The sequence below is a fragment of the Marmota marmota genome, unplaced genomic scaffold, assembly GCF_001458135.2.
Source record: "Marmota marmota marmota unplaced genomic scaffold, marMar, whole genome shotgun sequence".
NCBI lineage: Eukaryota > Metazoa > Chordata > Mammalia > Rodentia > Sciuridae > Marmota > Marmota marmota.
Window position 1 is genome coordinate 64,516,235 of NW_025999900.1, and position 23,369 is coordinate 64,539,603.

The following is a 23,369-nucleotide window of genomic DNA, read 5'->3' on the forward strand; positions in this document are numbered from 1 at the left end:
GGCTGGGGGGTCGGGGAGTAGATGAGATGGGGCTGCAGGGTGAGTCAGTCTGCTGTGCAGTGGACCCAGGGTACTTGGCACAAGTTTTAGTGAAAAGGAAAGCACCAAATCTTGCTCTTTCAAGAAGGGGGAGAGAGGGAGTGAGAGGGAGCAGAGAGGAAGACAGGGAGAGGGAGAGGGAGGGGACAAGCCTTTGAAAGCTGACAGCTGAATCCTCCCAGTATGGCTGAGCTGGCCACTCTGGGGGTCTTCCTTCAAAGCCTGTCTGATGGGTGACAGCGTTGTCCCAGTAACCAAACTGGCCAGCATCATCAGGTGGCTGGTTCTGTTTTGAAGGGAAGAGACACCCACTGTCCTTTTAGAGCCAAGGGAGGGCCCCCAGGGACGCTGAAGAGGCAGGAGTGGCAGGAGATGGGCGCACCTTTGCCCATTCTCCTTGGTCCACCCACCTTTGAACAGTTAGCCTCTTTCAGCCCCCTCTCCATTTTGAGGCATTTTTTTCCCTGTCAGTCAGTCCCTTGATATTCCCCAAGATTTAGTTTGGACCCCAAGTGGCCCTTAATGTTTTTCAGTGTCTCCTTTGCTTAATTTTTACTTATAGATAAAAAAAAAACAACAAAACCTAAAAATCAAAAATAAAAAAACGTTTTATTATGGGAAATTTCAAATGACACAAATATAGAAAAAATAATGCATTTTAAAAAATCATGATTTTTAACTTTTCTATAGCCATTACCCAGATACAGTTGTCATCCAATCCAGGATTCTCCTGTTTCATCCAAACCCCAAACTGTACCTCCACTCCTAACCCCTATACCCCAACCCTCGGGACTATTTTGAACCCAAATTCTGTATAACATATATCATCTCCCCTGAGCATTTTTGAGCATATATCTCTGAAAAAGAACTCTTCTTTCATAAAAATATAAGCATGATACCATTATCACAATTAAAAAATTAGTGTATCCTTAATGCCAGCCAACCTCTCTCCAGCGCTGCAATATTCCTGATTCACCCATAAATTTCTTTTACAGCTCCTTGTTCAGATCTGTGTCCAAATGATTTCCTGTACTTGCAGGGGACAGGTGGGGTTTCAGAAGATTGGTGCAGCTATGCGTCCAGGGTTTTGTGCATCTGCCAGAGCTCAAGGCAGAAACACGACCCAGGCTAACCCCTCCACAGGCACTGGGAAGGTTAGAGATGTCGCATATGAAGCCCTAAGTCCTGGGTCTTATACACAGTTGACATCAGCAAAGAGTAACTGTTTGAATTATTCCTTTTCCCGGAAGCCTCTGGAGGAGAATTGGGCTGGGGTAGGCAAAATAGAGTTGGCCATCATCCACAAAACAGGCTCCTGGCAGTCCAGGGCCCTCAGTGATTAAGGTAGTACGTGTTCCACATCACAAGCAGGGCAGTCTGCAGTCTGGGGGTCTGGTCCTTTTGGACCTCACAACTCGGTGCCTGACAGCAGCTTTTGAGACCTGGGATCAACAGGGGACCCCGAGGGGTGTTTATCTGCTAGGTGGCACTCTTTTCTGTGATCCCAGGATACACCAGTACCCCTCTGACCGCGGCTCCAACCCTGGGTGCTGCTGAAGTATGCACACTGCTAAAACATTGCAGATATTTTCTAAAAAACTTTTCTCAACATGACATGCAAGATGCAGTGGTTTTCTCCCTGCTTAACTCCCAGCCCAACAGCAGAAGCAGAGAGAATGAACGTTTAACGACAATTTGCTGAGGCCAGGCCCTAGAACGTCTCTCGCTCCTACATTTTTTCATCCCAGCTACATCTGATTTCTCTTTATTTTACAGATGAGAGGACTTTGAGAAGTCAGTGGCTTGTTCAAGTTCTGCTAGGACACGGGGACCCAGGGTTCCAACCCAGGTTTGTCTGAATCCTTTGCCAAAGTGAGAGGCGGAAGGATAGAGGTTTAGATGTGGACAGAGGTTTAGATCAGATGGGTGGATGGTACGTGGAAAGAGGGTTGTCTGGCTGATGAATGCTGGTAATTCAGGTGAATGAGCAGGTGCAGAAGGAGGACTGAAAGATGAATGAGAGAATAGGCAGTCTCTCACCAAGGTCAAATGCTTACTTGATCTTCCAAGATAGGCTTCCTCTGAATGGAGTTGCTGGTGAAATTCCTCACTTGTGTGCTGCCTCTTGGTGTACTGACTAGCTCAGATGGCCGTGGGACAACAGGTGAGCTGCCAATCTTGGGATCTGCGCCTCAGCTTTGGTGCTAGAGCTGTTCCGTGGTAGTTCTCAGAGCCTGATGTTTTCACACAATGCTGGGAGCAAGAGGCAGCTGCCTTTCCACTAAGTTCTGACCTCAACCACTTGGTGAGGCCTTCCCTGGTGTTAGGCATTATTTTGTCTCCTCTTTATGATCACAGTCACTTTATGACACAACTGCCATCCTTAATTAAAAGAAAAGGAAACTGAGGATTAGGAATGGTATAGAACATACCCAAAGATGCACAGGGAACAAATGCACGCCCAGGATCTGAACCATAGTCTTTTTTCCATCCAAACACACACACCCTTAACCTATTTCCTTTTCCTAATGGCCATTCCTGAAAAAAGTTTGCACTCTTCGGAGGTTCCCTCATGTCAGGCTCACCCCGCTGTCCTGTCAGTCAGTTGAACTCCTTATTCAATCAAATTTTATTAGATTTCTCAAGTAACGACTTCCCTAGAGTACTCTACTTGAAATTATCATGGAAACAGGGGCCACACTGTGGCTCTCATGCCACAATTTAGTCAATGTACGATGCTGGCATTTCACCTTGTCACTGAATGCTAATAGAAGCAGATGTGAAAATGATTCCAGAGCCTAAAGGGGTTCAAAGCAAGGAGGGAGGGGACCAAACAGAGGATGGACCCCGCCACACACCAGAATTGGCTATTACTTACCAGATATGTTTTGGGAGTCTGCTTATGGGCCAAGCTCAGTTATGCACATCCAACATGTTGAGGTAACAACTCATCTCTGCCAGTTAGTGGTTTTGTGAGTTTGGGCAAGGTATTTAGCTTCTGTGCCTCAGTTTCCTCAGTTGTGAAATGAAAGTACCAATACAACCATACTAATGGGTACTTGAAAATTAAATGAGTCAAACATAATCAAGTGCTTAAAGCAGTGATTCCCGCATGGTGGGCACTCAATGAACTCAATAAATATTTCATTATAATTTTATAACCATTCTCATTGAGATGTCATTTAATCCCTTTGGTAAGAATTATTACTCACATTTTATAGATACCCAAACAAGTACTCAGACAGATGTGTGAGTTTTCTTTTGGAGAATGAATTAGTGAAATAGAAACACAAACACAGATTTAAGACTAAAATATTCTAGCTCTAGCTATGGAAGTGAGCAGATCAAATGGATGTGATCACACCAAATGCACATGATCCATTTACAGAGACTCTGCCATAGATGAGGCGAAATCCTGAGCAGTGCAGGGTGTTGCTAGAGGTTGGGTGGAAGCTGGGGAGGAGGTGAAGGGCAAGATGCATATGCCAGTTGTCCTAGTTGAAGTTTCTCGGGAACCCAGTTCTGACATGCATTCCCACCAACCTTCTTTCCCTCTTTTTATTTTTATTTATTTATTTTAGAAAGCAGCCAATTTGGCTGATCTTTTGAAGGTCACTTGTCAGAACAATTCTGAGTCTTATATCATGTGGGGCATGAGGGCAGGTAACCTCCTTCTATTTTGGGGCAGAAACTTTGCAACTTGAGCCTAGGTGGCATGTGAGTAAGTCAGCACCAACACAAAGCCTGTCTCCCCTACCAGACTGTAGGGTGTCCGATGGTAACTGCCCCTACCACTTCACGTACAGTCACATGCCACCTCGGCTCAAGTTGCAAAGGTTCTGCTTTGCTCCAATGTCACCATCTTCGGGAGGCTTTCTCTCCTCATCCCTTCCTGATTTATTTTTTTCCTTGGTTCTTGTTACTGTCCCCTACCACATGTATTACACCTATTTATTTTGAATATTCTCTGTTCCTGTCTTTACCCGTGGAGATATTAATTCTTAGAGGATTTGTCTATTTTTTCCACTAGGACCTGGATCTAGCCCCTGGGAAAGAGTGCAGGTGGGCTAAAAAGACTTTAAGGAGTAGCAGGGTGAGGGGAGCTGGTGCCATTGAATCACATCCACGCATTAGTGTCAATGTATGCAAAGCAGGCAGCAGGGTGCTGGGTCCAGAGTATGCATTCAATAAATATTGGCTAATTATGATTATTATGTCTAATTCACAGGACGGTTGTGAGGATCAAGCAGGATAATGTATGCTAACCCATGCTGTGAACGCTGCGTGCTGGGTGCAGAGGTACAATGTTAACAGTCCCTGGTGCTTGGAGGGAATCTGCACCTCTCTGTTGAGCCTTCTGTCTTGACACCACCTGGGAGGGAGGGAGGCTGCCTGAATTATTGCCCCCTGAAGCTCAGTGAGGGGGCAGGCCTTGTCTTGAAGGCAAAGGCAGGAGGGGGAGCCCCGCCTGGTGGTCTTTCCAGGATTTTTTTGTGGAAATCCTCAAATGGATATGTTTGTGTTTACATGACATTCTACTCAAACACGTAATTTACAGAATGACTTTCATGTCTCTCGCTTGCTCTGAGGTCAGTATGCTGTGTACCTGCCCAGGCCATTCTGGGAGGGTTGGGAGGAGACTGGCTGTGTATTGTCAGTAAGAACTGCTTTGGTTCCTGGGAAATAATTTGACCTTCAAGAATCTTGTGGCATAGACTCCCCAGAGAGCAGCCCCATTACATGCAATGAATTTTGTTTTCCCAAAATGCATTCCTTGGGTGGGTTTCTGCTTTCCAGGGCCCTTGTTTAAGCTTTGATGCCATGTCCAAAAAAGAACAGATCCCACAGTTTCCTTTCTGAGTTTGAGGCCCATCCTCCCTGAGACCCTCAGCTTGGCCTGAGCATTGAGACCATGTGTTTTTCTAATCCAACAGGAGCCTGTTGCACTGGTGGGGTGGGGGTGTGGGGTGGGGGTGTGGGGTGTGTGGTGTGGGGCAGGGGAGGGCACGCTGTGAGCAGGTGTATGCAGGGCGGGAGCTGCGTGAGGATCGGTCCGTCCATCGCTCAGTAGTCCTTCACCCTCGCATTGGACCCAGGAGGGTATGGCTGTCCTCAATCTGCAAATCGCACAACTTGGGCACAAGACAGAGAGGCCAGGTCACGTCTCTGCAGTTACACAGCTCATGAGTGCCTGCTGGGGTGGAACCTGGTCTGTCTGTCTGTCTAGCACCACAGCTCGGGCGCTGCTGCAGTGGGAGCACAGATTTGGATGAGGGGCTCAGAGATGGGTGGAAGGGCTTCTACCTGGCTGACTTGGCATGCACATGATAACTAACTTTGCTGGGGCACTGGTTTTGTGACTATGTTGCATGGAGAGGTTAGTGAGCTTTCCTAATGTCACTTAACTTAGTCAGAGCTTGGGGCTGGGCTTAAGGGACAGGCACAGTTGTGTGGGCCTTTGTGCTCCAACCCCTGGGAGACCCTGCCTCAGGACAGTGCAGGACAAGTGGTAGAGGAAATGGGGGTGGGGTGGGGTTGAGTCCTGGAGGAAACGCAGGAGGGAGGGTGTGCTTGGAGGAGGGGCTGGAGGATTTCCTTCCCCGTTGATTCCTGCACGTTCATCAGAAACCTGTAGAGGCCCAGCAAGCCATGGACCCACAGGAAACAGATTTCAGGAACACATACGTGACCCACCAAAGACGGATTTTATGAATATACATATCTGTTAAAATTTTCTACATAAACAAGGGGAAGGGGATGGTATCCAGGAGACTTCAGAGTGGTCACAAAGGTTTACAGAGGCAGCGGGGAAGGGAAGATGGAGGTGGGGCCATGTGTGGTTTGCCACAACTATTTTTAACAATCAATAAAATGAGAGTGAGGGATGCAGGGGGCAAGGGCAGAGTGGGTCGTAAAGCAGGGACTGTGACTTATTCACCACAACTGAGGGACATGGGGAAAGAGCTCAGAATGGTTTGTGGCTGTTAATTTTATTATTAAGAATAATAAAAGAATACGAAATAATGTAATCAAGGCCTTGAATGGAACAGTTGTGAGAATCCTCTGGACAAAAGATTGTGACTAATTCAGGCCTGCTAACCTGACATTAATGAACAAGGAGGGTCCACAGGCCTTTTTCTTCCTTTCAGAGTGGTTTTGTGTTCCCTCAAACGGGCTCGCTGGGGTTCCTCTGCCAGAGAGGAGACTGTGGACAGGTAAAAGCCAGGCTTAATGGAAGTTCTCTCAGTAGGCAAAAATGATGACGACTGTGTAAATAAAAGTGAAGAGTGCCGGAGGTGGCCAGTGACGAAAATGGGCTCTTCCCCTCCAGCTTAGTGAGGTTCAGTTGAAAATCATGATGTCTTGATGTACCTAGGTATCTCGTTGTGCATTGGTCTCCAGATCCAAGCCAATCAGCATTTCATCCACACCACAGTGACTTCTTTTGTGTCTGTGGCAAGAATACTTACAATGTACTCTTTGCAAATTTCGAGAATTATTAGCTCAAGTCACCGTGCTCCAGAATTTTTCTCACAACTGCACGCTTGTACCCCTTGACCAGCTTTGTGTGGTTTTCCCACTTGTTGACCCCTGTTAACCACGTCCTCATCTGTGTTTCTGTAAGGCTGTTATAAAACCCCAACCCCCAAAGCTCTAGGCTGTGGTGCTATGGGCAAGAAGCTACCAACAGTGTATAGAACTGACATTGACTTTGGGCTGGAGGGGACTTCAAGTGTATTTGTTGTATATTTAAGCATGAATAAAATGAATCAATAAATAAAGTAAGAAATGCAAGATGGTCAAAAATGGACCATCAAAAATGATGTATTTTGAACTAAGGATTACGATTCATCTATTCATCTACAATTGTTGATCATTTAAAATGATTTTAAAAAAATAAGACCTCTGTGGTTAAGAAGCGTTTGGATGTACTGACTAATCAATTTGTTGTGGATTAGTACTGGGTTCATCTGTATTTATTGTATTTAAAAAAATAAATAAAAGCAGTAAAAGGATGAGTAGGAAATTATGATGAGATTGTGGCGTCGAGGGTCGTGATGACTGTAACTCTGCATGCCTGTTTTTTAGGAATGATGTCTGTGGGTTTGTTTGTGGGGAAGAAACATAAGGGCAGATTCTTGTAACAGTACATATTTTTGATTTGGGTGGTAAATTAATGCATGTCTATTGTAATAATAAAAATGAATAAATACAAATACTGATACTCATGTTTGGGCCAGTGGGTGAGACTGTATCATTAACCAAAGATTGTGACTTGTCCTGTTCTGCTCCCCAATGGCCATTAAAAAGTGTAGGCTTTATCATGTTAATATCTTCCTTATGTCTCACAGAATGATGGAGGCCCCACTTTGGGTGTGATGCCACTTTACCAACAGCGACCTTGGAGGTGACCTCTGTGGAAAAGTGCCACGGACCAGCCAATGTGAGTTGTGGCTAGTGCTACTGTTTTGGGCTTGGGTGGTTGGTGGATGGATATTTACTGAATTATTAAACCTGAATGATATGTAAGTAAAGTCAAAGGTGACCATGCACAGGACAGTGATGAGACTGTCATGAATCTAGAGTGATAAGTCCAAGTAGGCACAACTGTCACCAAATTAAAAAGAAAAAAACATTAGGATGTTCTCTGTGTAGGAAATAGCAAAGAAAAATGGAATATGTCTACTTATAGATAAATAATATATATCAGATAATATGTGAGATGTAAGTGCTTTTTTTGTTTTTTTTGGTTAGATGGTGGGTTCATGTATGTTTATGGACTTATTAAAAATAATGGATACATAAATAAATAAAATCAGAGGGTCAAGGATAGAGTAATGAAGGTCATATTTAATGACTTATAAACCTTAAGTCATCTATATAATTCTCCAAAGTTGAGAGGCATCAGCACAATAATGAATGTTTTCATTTACTTTATTAGCATTTTACTATTTATGCACTATGGTTTATATAAACACTTCCTTATTAGTGAAGTCTGGGATATTATCTGTGAGAGAGGCTCAGTCAGGAAAAAGGTATCAGTAGTCTTTTGTTTGTTGGGTGTGATAATATGAGTGTTCTTTCAAGGATTTTAATTTTAATTTTTTTAGTATTGGGGATTGAACCCAGAGGTGCTTAACCACTGAGCCCCAGCCCCAGCCCTTTTTTATCTTTTATTTAGAGACTAATAAGCAACATAGTTTGCTTAATTTGAAAATTAAGTTGCTTTTTAGTGCTTTGCTAAGTTCCTGAAGCTGGCTTTGAACTTGCAGTCCCCATGCCTCAGCTTTCTGAGCTGCTGAGATTATAGGCATATGCACCTTGCTCTTTCATAATTTTTTTTTCTTTTTTTGCAGTGCTGGAAATTGAACCCAGGGTCTGAGTACTGCCTAGGTCAGCACTCTACCACTGAGTCAAATCCCCAGCCCTCTTTCATGATTTTTAAGGGATAAATAAATTTGAAAAGGGCTAAGCACAGACCAAGGCTTATTAATTCAACTCTATACAAGTGAGTGCCACTAAAAACAATCCAGGATGTTTAGTTTTCTAATAGCTGCTTCTTGTTGGACAGAAAGGACACATACTAGTTTAATCATGCATTATTTATGAGGGCTTTGACTCTTATTTGGGTAGGTTAGGTTCGTAAAGAAAATGTAAGTAATAGTTGGTGTTTTGAAATCTTTGGACAGTTGTTCAAAGGTATTCAGAAATAAGTAAATGAATGAGTGAAGAAATCAATGAATCCATCAAGAGAGAAAGAAAAATGGGATAACGATGATCAAATCTTACTTTAGTAAATTTTCTGTTGTCTTGGTATCTAGTTTGAACGTGAGTTTAACTTAGATTAGAAACAGGGCTCAGTCACGGTTATGGGTTGGATATGTGGTGTCCCCCAAAAGCTCACATGTTAGACAATGCAGGAATGTTCAGAGGTGAAAAGATTAGATTATGAGCACTGTAACTTCATCAGTGGAATTAACCCACCTAGGTGGATTGATTGTGTGGATTAACTGTAGGCAGGTAGGGTGTAGCTGGAGGAGGTGGGTCACTGGGTGTGACTCTGGGGTATATATTTTGTCCCTGGTGACTGGAGCTCTCTTTGTTTCCTGGTTGTCATGTCCTGAGCTGCTCGCCTCTGCCTCAACAATCTGTCATGATGTCCTGCCTCACCCTGGACCTGCGGCTAAGGAGGTGTCTGACCATGGAGTGACCTTGAAAACTGTGAGCCAAAATCAACTTTTCTACCTTTTTTTTTGCTCTTGTCAGGTCTTTCGGGTGATGAAAAGCTGACTAAAACATTCACCCTGACAGTTTCCCATGTCCCACCTCCTTGCCATTCCTCGGGGTCTTCCCTGTACAAGTACCTCCTGGCGGCACTGCCCACCTGACTCTCCCACTCACTGACACCCTCGGTATAGACCATGAGCACATGGCGACTGCTCTCAACTGCCAGGTGAACTGTTGGCTCTCCAAGGCAGGCTGCCTTCTGGTATTTCCTGTTCTGTAGAGTTGCTACCTGCGTGTTTCACCTGACTAATGCCCGAAGCTTACTTTGGTCTATGTCGGGGCTGTCCTGGAGAATGGCTGACTTGGTAGGAATAAACTGGGTACAGAACCGAGCCACAGAGCCTCTGTTAGCATGAGGACACCTGGTCACTCCTCAGAGGCTTGGGCGTGGTGATGTCTGCCAGGAGTATTTATTTGTTTTGTTTTTTGGAGAAGATGACGTACGTGAACAAATGTCTGGTAAAGGAGAACTCTAGGAAAGAGGAGCCCGTGGCCAAGGTGGAGAGAACCAAGCAGTGAGCCAAGGCAGGGTCAGGGAGCCCCGAAGTGCATCCCAAGGGTGCCCCGACTCCGTGTGGGAAGGGACTCTGCAGCTAGGGTTATGAACACCTAAGAGTCTGGCTCATGGGTATTGATTACCTTATTGTATAATCAATCAATGAGTAAATCACTAAAAATTGAATAAGTTTACAAACAAACTCATTAAATAAACATGTAAATAAGTGAATAAAGACCAATGATGAGTGCATGTAGTGAAACAAGAACTGTTATTAATATGCTTTTGAAGCACTTAAGTCCATTAAACTATGTACACAAACACACACACAAAAACTGGTGGATAGTGGCTCTTGTCTCTAAAAAGAGGAATTTTACATAGATAGGAAAGTGGAAGAGCACCAGTGTTGAGAATTGCAGGATAAGAATTTCTGTTAATCCAGTGACAATATAATTGATTATCTCTGTGGGTCGGGGACACATTGGCAGATGTTAGTTGTGTATGGAATTTTTGTCCTGTTTCTTTGGATTCCCAGCTCTGAATTATAAAGGAAGGAGTGAATAAGTTTATGTCACAATTAGTTAAGAGAAGCAGATGATGGGTCAGTCAGGAGAATAAATTATGAAGCTCATATTAGGATCCGGGCATTCGCATGCTGCTCCTGTCCCTGTAGATGGCGTCAAGTTAGGCTTCTGTGTGTTTAAGGCTCCCGTGTAGATTCATGTGAAAGGACAGTGATAGTGTCAGATTTTATATGACATTAAATTAAGCAGTAAACAAACAGTTACAGAGAGGGTCGAATGATTTGCCAATTAACAATAAAATAGTAATTGAAGGACGTACCATTATGACCAATGTTCCATGGAACAAAATTAATATTCCTTCAATTGTGAACAGGTGGGATCAATTAAAAAAGATAGAGGAAGAAAACTGTAGCTTAATAATTCATTTGCCTTACCCCTAAGAGAAGGAAAATGTGAGGAAGGGCAGAAATATTGTTAGTGAGGTAAGACGAGAGGTTTCTGGATGTGTTTTGTTAAATATTTAACGTTTGGGCAGATTGAAGGAAGAGGGCCAGTCCATGCCCTGATGATGAGAGGGTTGTGTAAGGGACACTGGTTCATCCTCATATGGTGGTTGTCCCCTGGGGCAAACTGTCCAGTGTGGTAGCAACTGGAGCAACCAGCACAAAGACTGAGGTGGGTCATGTGATCTAGCTTTGTTGTGATAATTATTAGCCAATTAATGAATAAACCAATAACAAATCTGGAAATGAATATACAGCATTGCTCCCCAGCCTAAATCAGTGATCAGCACCCTAGGGTGTCTGAATCAAGGATTTCGATTGAACCCCGTGACCCAAGGACCATTGTGCACACACACCTAATCCATCGTCCTGGTGGGACATGAGTTTGTAGTTCCCATGAGGGGGAAGGGCATCTTGGTTTGGGTTTTTTGTAGATCTTAGGTCTGCCCCCAGTGAGTCAGGACAATGGCGGTTACAGATTCATTAATCATGACAGTAGGTATTGGATATTAATCATTATTAAATTATCTCTGAGAAGTTGGGTTGCAGTGAGTCCGTGGGTCAAGGGTGCTGCCATGTGGTTAGTAGCAAACATGGATGTATGTGAGCTTCAGGTTCTTTCCTGCTTGGCGATAGCTAATTCTATTAAGACTTTTATCAGGGGCTTTGAGTGTAGTGCAGGTAGAACACTTGCCTAGTTGTACAGGCCCTGGGTTCCATCCCCAGCACTGAGAGAATCGTTTTTGTTTTTTTTTTAATGTATATATTTTAGTTGTAATTGGACACAATACCTTTATTTATTTATCGACGTGTGGTGCTGGGGATTGAACCCAGTGCCTCACATGTGCTAGGTGAGCACTCTACCACTGAGCAGCCACAACTCCAGCCCCAAGAATCAGTTTTTTTTTTTTTTTAAGAGAAGGGAAAAAAGAAAAACATAATAAATCAGAACTTCCCAACTGATAGAAGATCAAGTCCTGGCCAATAGTAAGAGGTGTTATAAGATAGGAGCAATGATCCGGCGAGGCCCACTCAGTAAGTTTCTAGTGTATGTGTGGGTGTTGAGACCATAGGCAGGTGTTGGCATTATTTAGGGCTCTATCCCTGGGTATGCAGTCTCACAAACAGTGATGGCATTCTTATCGGTGAATGAAGGAAGGGAGTATTTAAAAGAGGGCAGACATGGACCATGGAAGACCACCTGTCATTTGAAAAGTTAATTGCAGAGCTGGGGATGCATCTCGGAGCACTTCCCTAGCATGTGTGAGGCTCTGGGTTCCATCTCTAGTACTGCAAGTAAGTAAATAAGTCATCGAATGAACTAAGGAATGAAAAGCTCAACGTTCCTCTTGTTCTGATCTACTGATGCCCATGTCAATAAAAGGAGCCTGAGATTCCGCCCAGGTTATTACCTGTAATAATACTGCAGACTGTTTTGCATTTTCTATGAAGATTTAAAAAGTTATTCTGTGGGTAAATAGAAAATAAATGAATAATTGAATGAAATCATAATGCAATCGGAGAAGATGTGGGAGGAAATGAGAAGGTAAACCGAGTTATGATCCAGGAGCACCCATGAGAGAAGACCCAGGTTCTCGCCTGTGTGTGGGGCATATCTAGACAGAATTGAAATGTGCATAGTTGTGACTTGCCTACAGGGGTGTTTAGAATTAGCAGTTTTTATTGTAACACATAAATTACTAATTGAAGTCAATAAATAAAGTGGGGGACATTTTGGGCTAGTAATGGGAATGTGATGAAAACTTGGGAAAACTTGGGTACTTAACACGTTGGGTACAGCAGGATTAAAGTCCCACAAACAAAACCTAAATCTGCAGTGCTTGAATTTTCTAACAACTGCTTTTCACTCCACAGATCCAAGATACCAAATCTGATTTATTTATTATCCATTGTTGAAAACCGTGGCTGTTGTTTCTGTGGCTGAGGAGCAAAGGGACTCGGGTAAGTACCAGCGTCTGTGCTCCGGGTCTGCAGGGGCGAGTCATACTATCTGGGCGCTGCCAGCAAGGGAACTGGTGGCTGCTGCAACCAGACAGCATCACAGCTCTCGAGCTGAGGGGAAGTCGGAGTTCTCACCACAGAACGACAACTGCTCCAGGTAACGCACACATTAATTAGCCAGAGTTCGTCACCCCGCCTCTTGTATACTTGAAAACATCCAGTAGTGCACATGCCTTTATCTTTCAATTAAAGAATAAAGTAAAACAAAAATAATCCAAGAACACCACACTGGGAATGTGCTAGGAATGTGCATTGAACCATGGATCAGGCCATTTCCCATAACTGGAGTCCACTGGGGACAAAGAAGAGGGTGTCACACTCATTTCCACAGGTGCTCAAAATCCCACTCTATTTTTGTCTCATGTTTTAAGAAAATATATCTGCAATTAAAGATCTGGGTTTGAGGGGCAGGGTGCACAGTGCTGTCCTTGCTGTAGCAGTGAAGGTGGCCACTGGGTTGGTCACTGTACTGTCTTCAGTTATGACGAAGTTGAATGATTGACAGGCAGACAGCAGTGAAGCGCAGGGGCTGGTGGGAAGCCGTGGATTGAACTGCACGTGCAGCACTGCGGTCCGCCTGAGAGCAGATCTCGCCTCTCAGCTCTGTGGGAAGTGGGTCCACAAGCAGCTTTCTGCAGTAGGCAAAGATCTGTCGTTGCATTTTTGTGACTCCTGGATATTAATATTTTTAATTGCTGAAGCCAGGAGTAAAATACAAGATAATATGTAAACAATACTGTATGAAAAAGTAAATGAAGAAAAGGTGCTGAGCTTGGATCCGTGATAAGTTCTAGGGAAGACAAATCAAGAATTTTGATTAAACTTGAAAGTGAAGGCCATTAGCACCCAGGTGTTTCCTGTGGGGGTGTGGAGACCCCAGTCATGAGTGGCCTGGGCTCCGGTGGGTCCTGGGTGAGTACGTGAATTCACGAGTAAATGAGTGTGTAGGTAAGGATAAAGATTGCTAGGTGTGGGTCATTTATGAGGGTGTGTCCTGAAAGAAGTCTTATTAGGAATGAGTTTGTCTAATACTGAGTTCCCATGTAACACAGGTTGAAACCGTTGACTCCTTAGTGCACTCAGGAACTCCAGATACAAATAGACAGACACGGGGGCATCTACATGTCCACGCCGACGTTCTGGATTTGTAGGAGTTTGCTACTTGTTGGTTTTATTAAGAAGACAGAGAAAGCATTTCCATAGACAAAAAAATTACAAGACAAGAGATTTAAGTAATAGCTATAGTTTCATGTTCTTTGTGATTAAAAGAGACCAAGCAGGGGCCAGTTGTAGAGAACATGTTATATGACAACAATCATGATTAATTCATGTTCACTGAAGTTTATGAAAAACCACAACAAAAATTGACAAGAGGTATATAGTCAAGTATTCCTGTGGTCAATGAGCAGGTGGGCAGTTGTTCACATTTATGGTGTTCAAGGGTAAGGTCTGGGCTGGGTGTGGTGGAGTGTGCCTTGGCTACCTGGGAGGCTGAGGTGGAAGGATCACAGGTAGAGGCCAGTCTCTGCAACTTAGTGAGATCCCATGTCCAAAAAGGGGTGGGGGTGTAGCTCAGTGAAAGCCTGTGCTCCCCCACCATGTGCCAGGCACTGGGCTAGAGCCCAAGTACTGGAAAAAGAAAGGTATAGAGTGCACAGGTCCTTAGGCACCAAGATAACGTAGAACATTAAGGAAGGTGCTCATCCGGTGATTACCTAAGAGAAGGCCCACTGGGCAACACGTGGCAGATGAGGAGGGCTGAGCTACTGTCTCCTCTAATTTGTAGGGAGCTTACTATATTTTTTAAAAATTCGAGAAAGGGCCAAACACGAGCCAATATTGAGAATGGGATATATAGTTAGAGTTATGATTAATCCAAATATATTCACTGAGTTTTATTTTTTAAAAAGTCCAGAGAGGGTTTACTTGGTCACATCTGTGGGTCGTGAGCATGTGGGTAGATAGTCCAACTTGTTGTCTCTTGTGTTGACTTTAACTGCTCCTAAGAGAACAAAGGAATGTGTTCATATCTTGATCAGTTACACAAAAGAAGGGTCAAAATACCAAAGACCATGCTTATTACTGTTACACCCCAATGACTGACCAGATTAATAAATAGCACTTGAGGTTCCCACCAGCCCTTTGGGTAAAGTGCAGGAAAATGCATAATTAATTTGTTCCATGCATAATTATAGACACGGATAAATACATGAACCACTAGCCATGGAAATCAGAAAAACCTGTTCATCATTTGTGAGGCGATGCCATGAAATAAAGATTTACATTTATCCAATTTGGTACAAGTGAGGTCCATTAAAATCAATAAATTTAGTTCTCAAATTTATGGGTAGAGAGTGTGGAGACAGATGTTTATGATAGATAGGACTCTTATTCACATGGTGATATTTTATTATTCTGTTTAAAAATAAAAACTAAGTAAATCAATAGCTAAAAAGTACCCTTCAGGGAAATGATGAAATTATGAGATGACACATTCGACTAATACTGCAAGATAAACTTCATTAAACTACCTGAGTGTAGGTTTTTTCTTTTGAAAGTTTATGTCTTACTTCACCAAATGAACATCCCCCAGTTGATTTAGTGATGCTCTCATGCTAAAGGTCTTGGTTCTCACCTCTGTAGGGAGGAAGAGAAGAGATTTATGTCAGTAATAGCTATAGTTTCATGTTCTTTGCTTGGGCGGTTGGTTTATCGTTATTGTCTGCATTTTTCAAAGTAATAAATGAATGTATTCATAAATAAGACTAACTGACATCAGCTGTGACCCCTGATGAGTTTGTGCTTAGATTTGGGATTGAGGGTTAACCGTATCCAATAAAAATGATGCCGGATGTTACATTACATTCATTGCTTCCTACTCTGTTTTATTTTTGCTTTGTGATTCACTGAAGTACTCCCCACTGGTAAAGGTTCTGACGATTAATTCCTTGAATGAGAAGCACACAGGAAGATGGGCAATATTGTCAGTGTTCCTTATGGAGTGAGATGATGGTTCCGTGGCTATTGGTTGCATTATCTTTAAATAAAAAGGGGCCAAGTGTGGCTGGTATGGAGCTGCTAGAATGTCAGTTTATGTGTGCAAAACATGACGTCGTCTATTAGCTCCATGGGAAATAGGCACTTAAACAGTTATAAGTAGCATTCAAGGGATGTTGATTTTTGGACTTCCGATTTATGAGAATTTATCCTGTTTTTAGTGGATCATTGGATTAAAGAATAAGGAATGTATAAACAAAGGAAGAAGATTTTTACAGCAAGCCTTGAGCAATAGGTGTTCTGAGATGTGTAAATCAAGATTTCGATTGAATTCTGTAACTTAGAGGTCTCTTGGGAAATCTCTTCCTCTTTTGTGTGGTGGGGAGAGTATACAAAAGTTAGAATAGTCAAAGTCCTGGGTAAAGTGTAGGGAAATGCATGATTGTTTCATTCCATGCATAATTATAGACACAGATAAATACATGAGCCACTAGCCATGGAAATCAGAAAAACCTGTTGTTATTTGTGAGGCCAACCCATGAAATAAAGATTTATGTTTATCCAGTTCTTCAGGTTTGTGAATTGTATAGATCAAGATGTGTAAGTGCACAGTGCTGCTTTGCAAGTCTGCAGCAAACAAGCTATTATTCACTGTTATCATTTTCTGAAGCAATGAGTCTCATGAATGGATCAAGTCATTCTTAGTGTTTTCCCCAGAGGGCATGGCTTACTCCATGGGAGTCCTTGTTGTTTTGTGGTTTGGTGCTGGGTAGCTGGTTGTTGGCTTTATTTGGAAAAGAAGCAAATCATTCATGTTAGAAATGATTGTTGGAGTAATTGCCTAATTGAAAGAAGGACAAGAGTGGACTATAGTTGTGCATATGATAGTTAATATTATTAATCTAATTCTGTCCACTGCCCACTATTTAAAAAGAAAAGGACCCAGTTGATGCTATCTGTGAGCAATGAGATTATGGACAGATCCTGGTAATGTTAGTTGATGACATTATCTTACCTTGATTTTTATTCATTTTGTTGCATTATTAAAAGTGAAAGAATGAATGAGTTTATATCTTATTCCATTACTTAAAGTAAGGCATATCATGAACTGGTGAGGAGCAGGGGTCTTGAAACAAAGTTATGATTAATACTTTTTTTTTTTTGCATAGGAAGAAAAAAGAAATCTAGACTTATCCTACTTTGGAAAAAATGCCAAAAATCAGCAGTTGCATGAAGTGGTATTTCAATCCTGAACTACTGGTGGGTTTTATTCTTTCTTCTTTAAAAATTGAATAGAAGCAAATTATTATTTGAATAAAAAAATCATGAGTGAGTCAGTTAATGCATAAATTAGGGTAAATCCCGGATCAATGCTTCAAAGATACATTCTTAGCAACACACAAAAGATTAAAGAGGTTAGGGTCTTTATGTGGTTAGGGAGTATATAGGTGGATAATCGTGATAGTTTTATTTATTCTCTTGTGTTGGGTGGTAGATTTAAGTGTTTATTATATTAAAAATTAAACAGTAAATAAGCCAGTACATAAAATGTAGCACTATTCTTAAGTCAGTAATGAGAATGTGATAGGAACCAAGGCTCATGATCCATCTAATCCCTCACGACTCAAGTCTATTAAAAGGAGTTAAGTCTACCCTGTTCCATTTTTTATAAAATGTGCATTTTACTTTACAGAATAAGAAAACCATAGCTGATTTAATTATTCAGCAATAATAGAGACATTGGCTTTTTCTCTGTGGGTAAGGAGCTTAGAGACCATTACAGAGAGAACAGTCAAATTTTATGTGCTGGGTTTACGTGGTTCTTTTATCTCTAAATTATATAAAATAAGTGAATAAATGACTAAGTACATAGATAAAACTGTGTCGTGCATGAACCAATAGTGAAAACAAAACAAAGTTTGTGATGAATCCAATTTAGCACAACTTAGGGGGCTTTTATGCATTCTTAGAAGTTTTGAATATTAAAATTCAGTTTGTACCATCATTGATTTAATATTTCTTCAATCATAAATATTGAGACCATGAATTTGTTCAAGTGGGTAAAGACAAGAAGAGGGGATGTGGTGTGAGTTGAGATGGGGGTTCATGGATGTTCCTGGGCTACTTTGAGCATCTGTCACCTGAAAGTCCAAAATCTGGAAGGCTCTTGATTCTGAAACTTATTGAGCACAGCTGACCTCCTGTGATGGGTTGCAGTCAAAATGCAGACACACTAAAAATACTATTTAAAATTATTTTCAAGCCTTGCATATAGGATGTGTATGGAATATAAAGGAATTTCATGGTTAGACTGGGGTCCTATCCCTAGAATGTCTCATTACATATATGCAGATATTCCAAAACCAGAAAAAATCCAAAATCTTGAAACATTTCTGGTCCCAAGCATTTGTGGACAAGGGACACCCTACCTGTGTTGTGTTAGCTATCTGTTGCCATATAATGAATCACCCCGTGGCTTAATGGCTTAAAACATCAAAAATATCAATAAACTTTGATCTTTCGCTCAGTTTCTGTATAACAAGAATCCAGGAGAGGCTTACTGGGCAGTTGTGGCTTGTGGTCTCTTGTGAGGTTGCAGGTGAGACGTTAGGTGGAGTCACCTCTGCTGGGGACCTGATAGTGCTGTGGGGTCAGCTTCCTGGCTCACACACATGGCTGCTTGTTGGTGGGAGCCACATTCCCTCCTGCAGGGAGCTTTCCTTAGGACTCCCCTGAGCAGCCAGCCCAAGACAGAAAGGTGGAACCCTCCCTCAGAAGGTAGAGCCATCAGTCCTGCAGTGTCCTGTTTGTCAGAAAAGGCAATCAAAGATGCAGGTGGAGGATCTGACACGAGACTCTGTTCACCCCGGGGTCCCTGGTGCCATCTTGGAGGTTGCCTACTACATGTGCTATCTTTTTGGGGGGTACAAAGGGATGCTCGACCACTGAGCCACATCTCCAGTCCTGTTTTTTTTTTTTTTTGTATTTTATTTAGAGACAGGGTCCAACTGAGTTGTTTAGTGCCTCACTTTTTGCTGAGGCTGGCTTTGAACTTGTGATCCTCCTATCTCAGCCTCCTGACCCGCTGGGATTACAGGTGTGTGCCACTGTGCCTGGCAGTCATGTACTGTTTTTACCATGGAGACAGGTTACATAAAAGGAGGGCGAGCACAGACGAAGTATAGATGCAGGGTGACACAAAGCAAGGAAGTCGAGTGTCGGTTAACCCAGTAGAAATATCTTGGTAATATTTAAGGATCTTGTTCAGAGGTTTATATTTCATGGATGTTGACTTTTTCAAATTTTTTTTTTAGTTATGAATTCTTCTTAGTTATGTAGGACAGTAGAATCCTTTTTGACAAAATTGTACAAGCATGGGAAAAATCGTATTCTGATTAGGACCCCCTGCTTGTGGGTGGGCACGATGGTGGGGTCCACCTAGGCATTTTCAGGGGTGTCGACTTTGTTAGCATTGACGACTAACGAGTGAAGGGCAGAGGGATGGCCGAGTGAGGAAAGGTGTGCGGAGCCTGGACAATGATGAGTATTCTGGGGTGTCTGAATCAGTGATTTTGATTAAACCCTGTAACTCTGAGGTCCATTATGAGAGCTGCCTTTACTAATCCCTATGTGATAAATTGTCTCACAGCAGAAGGTAGGGACATTCAGGATTTTGTTCTCAGGCTACCAAGATTCATGGGTCTGGATGTTATTACTGTAAGTACATTAATGAAAGAATAACAAGGAAAATATGTAAATGAGTGAAGACAAAGGATAACCATACACAGCTTTATTATGAGACTGCGTCATATATTTATTATTATTTTACATTTGAAGTGGTCAGTTCCAACACAAATTGATTAATTCTCATGCCTGTTTGGGTAAGGAGCAGCTAGAGATTAAATACTGAGAAATTAATGTTATTGTCTTACATTATGTAGGTTGTTGGTTGCTTGTTGAAAATAAGATCTACTTGGTTATATCTGGGAATAATAAACACATGGACAGCTGTTAATGCCATTCAGATTTCTTCCTTCCTTGTTTTTATTAATTTTTTGGCTGGGGATTGAAGCCCAGGACCTCATGCATGCTAAGTACCAGCACTCAGTTCCACCCCAGACCCACTTCAGACTTCTCCTGCTCTTTAATTCCATGCTCACAGATGCTGATGAGATTGTGAGTGAATTTATAAATATCTTCATCTTTCGGCCAATTATTTTGGAGAGGGTAAAACAGTGCTTTCTAACCTTAGCAGTATTGATATTTTGATCTGGATTTTTTTTGTATGTGTGGTGTTGTTTAGTAACTCTTGGCTTTAGGATGTTAGTTTTCCCCCATCTTAATCTATACATTCAATGCAATCCCAATAAAAATCCCAGAAAATTGTTTCTGGGGATGTTAACTCATTCTAATTTTTTCATAGACAACAGACTCACAATTATCAACACAACATTGGAAGCTCAGTAGTGTTCCACTGGGTGCATGGACCATATTTCCCTTACCCATTCATCCATTGATGGACATTAGGTGGATTACATATGTTGTCTATTGGGAATAGTGCTGCCAAGAATAAAGAATTTTGTTAACAACCCCAAAATGATCTTGACCATCATTTTGTTGACTAAAGAGAAGGATAGACAGAGGTTAGTATTTTCAGGATTCATTTTTAGTGTGTTTGCATTTGTATATTGATATATTATTATAGTCAAATAAATAAAATTTTATAAAATAAGATAAAACACAGATCAATGAGAATGAGGTTTTATGAGAAGATGATAATTATTTGAGTTCCACCACTGATATTCAAAGGAAAATACCTAGCTTGCTGCCATTTTCTTAAAAAAATTTTTTAGATGTAGATGGACACATACCTTTATTTTATGTATTTATTTTTATGCGGTGCTGAGGATCGAACCCAGAGCCTCACTTGTGTTAAGCAAGTACTCTTCCGCTGAGCCACAACCCAAGCCCTACTGCCATCTTTTTTTTAAATTTTTTTTTTTTTGAGAGAGAGAGAGAGAGAGAGAGAGAGAGATTTTTAATATATATATATATATATTTTAGTTTTCGGTGGACACAACATCTTTATTTTATTTGTATGTGGTGCTGAGGATCGAACCCAGTGCCCCGTGCATGCCAGGCAAGCACGTTACCGCTTGAGCCACATCCCCAGCCCGCTATTGCCATTTTTAAAAAACAAAATATTTATTTTTTTAGTTGTACATTACCTATATTTCACCTATTTATTTTTATGTGGTTCTGAGGAACAAACTCAGGGTCTTGCATATGGGAGGCAGGCACTCTACCATAAGCAACCACCCTTTTTGCCACTTTTACAGAGGACTTTTTATTTTTATTTTTTTAATACCAGGGATTGAATTCAGGGGCACTAGACCACTGAGCGACATCCCCAGCCCTTTTATTGTATTTTACTTAGAGACAGGGTCTCACTGAGTTGCTTAGTGCCTCAACATTGCTAAGACTGGCTTTGAACTTGAGATCCTCCTGCCTCAGCCTCCCAAGTCACTGGGATTACAGGTGTGCATCATGGCACCTGGCCTACTGCCATTTTTTATAAGGTACATGTAGATTATTGCACAGGGACTTTTTTCAGTTGTGAATTACTGGCTCAGTTACAATTTTGGTTATTCTTTAGATCATAAACAGCGAATCATCCATGAGTAATCATCATTCCACTTTCGGTGGCCTATGCATAATTCTATCTTACAACATCTTAATTTATTGACTCATCTAATTACAGGTGGCACACACCTCTAATCCCAGCAGCTTGGGAGGCTGAGACAGAAGGATCACAAGTTAAAAGCAATGGCGAGGCACTAAGCAACTCAGAACCTGTCTCTAGATAAAATACAAAATAGGGCTGGGGATGTCAGTCAGTGGTTGAGTGCCCCTGAGTTCAATTCCCAGTACCGAAAAAAGAAAGAAAGAAGTAGGTGAATATTTACCCCACAAGGCAGTGCTTACCTGTGTGAGTCGGGTATTTACACAACAGGTGTTGGTCATAGGGGTAGATCTTATTTTTGGGTGACAGATGCAACAGTGGTGATAACATTATTTCAAAGCAAAAATAAAATACTGAATTATAAAGGACCACTGTTCACTACTATGTAGTTCCACATAACACCTTGCAGAATCTAAGTCAGGCTAAGTCTATGTTTCTCCCACAGGGACCATTGGAGAGTGGCTTATTCCCGAGAAACAAAGCCTGGGTGGTTGGCTCTGTGGGTAACGAACATAGAGAACAATGTAAGTGAGACCTCACCCTCCTGTCCTTGCCTGTGCTGCTTTTTTACTGTGTGTAGTGGTTGTGCAAAGGAACCCATGTGCACAAGAGAAAGAAACATCACCAAGAACGGACCGGTGATGGGAATATGTCCCGAACCAAAAAATAGGTTTAATCTAATTTGATGCAATGAAGGTGACTTTATTTTCATTTTTAATTTTGGAGGTGACTTTTAAAAGGTAGTAGTTGTTTCGGTTATTTTCAGAGCTGTTTAGCTTTGTAGCTTACTTTCCACCACACATGATTGGAACATTTCCCTGTCTGTGTGGTCCTGACTGAGGCGTCTGCCCATGGCAACTGGGGAGATGGGGAAGACGTTGCGAGTAGAGCAAGATGGTGGTTTCATGGCTTTTCATTAAACCACCTTTTGAAAGTGGGCAAACTGAGTCCAAGCAGGTCACGGAGGACCCGTGGCCCCTGCAGATCTTGGTGTGCAGCACAGACGCCAGTAGGTCACACATGTTCCCTGAGGTCCAATGTTAAAGGGCTCTTGTCTATGAGGAGAGGGTGGCTCCCATGGAGGTCCTGTTGCTAAAACATTGTGATTGTATTGTTGTTAATTAATTAATTAATCAATAAACAAAGGAAGAAAATGTGCTGGACCTGTGATGAGTACCATGGGGTATCTGAAACAGGATATTTTGATTAAACCCATATGTATCTCTGAGGTCCACAGAGAGAGACATAATCATTCCTCCTTTGGACGTGAGTTAAGGTAAGGTAATGTTTCCTTGGTTTGGGGGATATATTCCCCCCACACTTTTTTTAGTACAGTGCTAGTTAGATCAAGCCCAGCAACTGCTCCACCACTGAGCTACACCCTCAGCCCAGATTTTACTTTTTGTTTAAATTATAAAGTCAGCCTGTTAATTTAAAAAAGTCTGAAAAAAGAAGGCAAATTATGCAATTATTATGAAGGAATGTCATGCCACATGGATTATTAAAACGTGTCTCAGTCTCCCAAAAGATTTATAGTCAAGGCTCTTGCCATTTTGGTGAAGGTACAGGTGGTCATTTGTATACAGAAGCTTGTGATCAGTTGTGGTGATGGTTACTGATTGACTGTTTTGTTAAGGAAACAAAGTGCATATTCATATAAATTGTTGGTAAATAACCACATAATTGTCAGGCAAACAGGGTCAATGATCCAACCATTCATCTTTTCACTTTTACTAATTTTTATTAAAACAACATAA

The 23,369-nt window shown here is 41.9% G+C and overlaps 1 long non-coding RNA gene and 2 other non-coding genes across 8 annotated transcripts in view; all 3 read left to right on the forward strand.

Moving 5' to 3' along the window:
• LOC107150613 overlaps positions 1-23,369 on the forward strand; it is a 57,045-nt gene that overhangs the window by 11,498 nt on the left and 22,178 nt on the right. For 3 of the 6 annotated variants that reach the window (XR_007345988.1, XR_007345989.1, XR_007345987.1), the window contains 7 exons: positions 1,816-1,888; positions 2,114-2,203; positions 4,268-4,338; positions 7,392-9,261; positions 12,726-12,812; positions 17,039-17,129; positions 22,058-22,888. This is a non-coding gene — a long non-coding RNA (uncharacterized LOC107150613). The other 3 variants (XR_007345990.1, XR_007345991.1, XR_007345992.1) reach the window with 3 other exon arrangements.
• Positions 19,401-19,471, forward strand: LOC125615465. Its single transcript, XR_007346113.1, has one exon. It is a non-coding gene; the product is annotated as a small nucleolar RNA SNORD113/SNORD114 family (small nucleolar RNA).
• Positions 22,772-22,847, forward strand: LOC125615467. The gene has a single exon (XR_007346115.1). It is a non-coding gene; the product is annotated as a small nucleolar RNA SNORD113/SNORD114 family (small nucleolar RNA).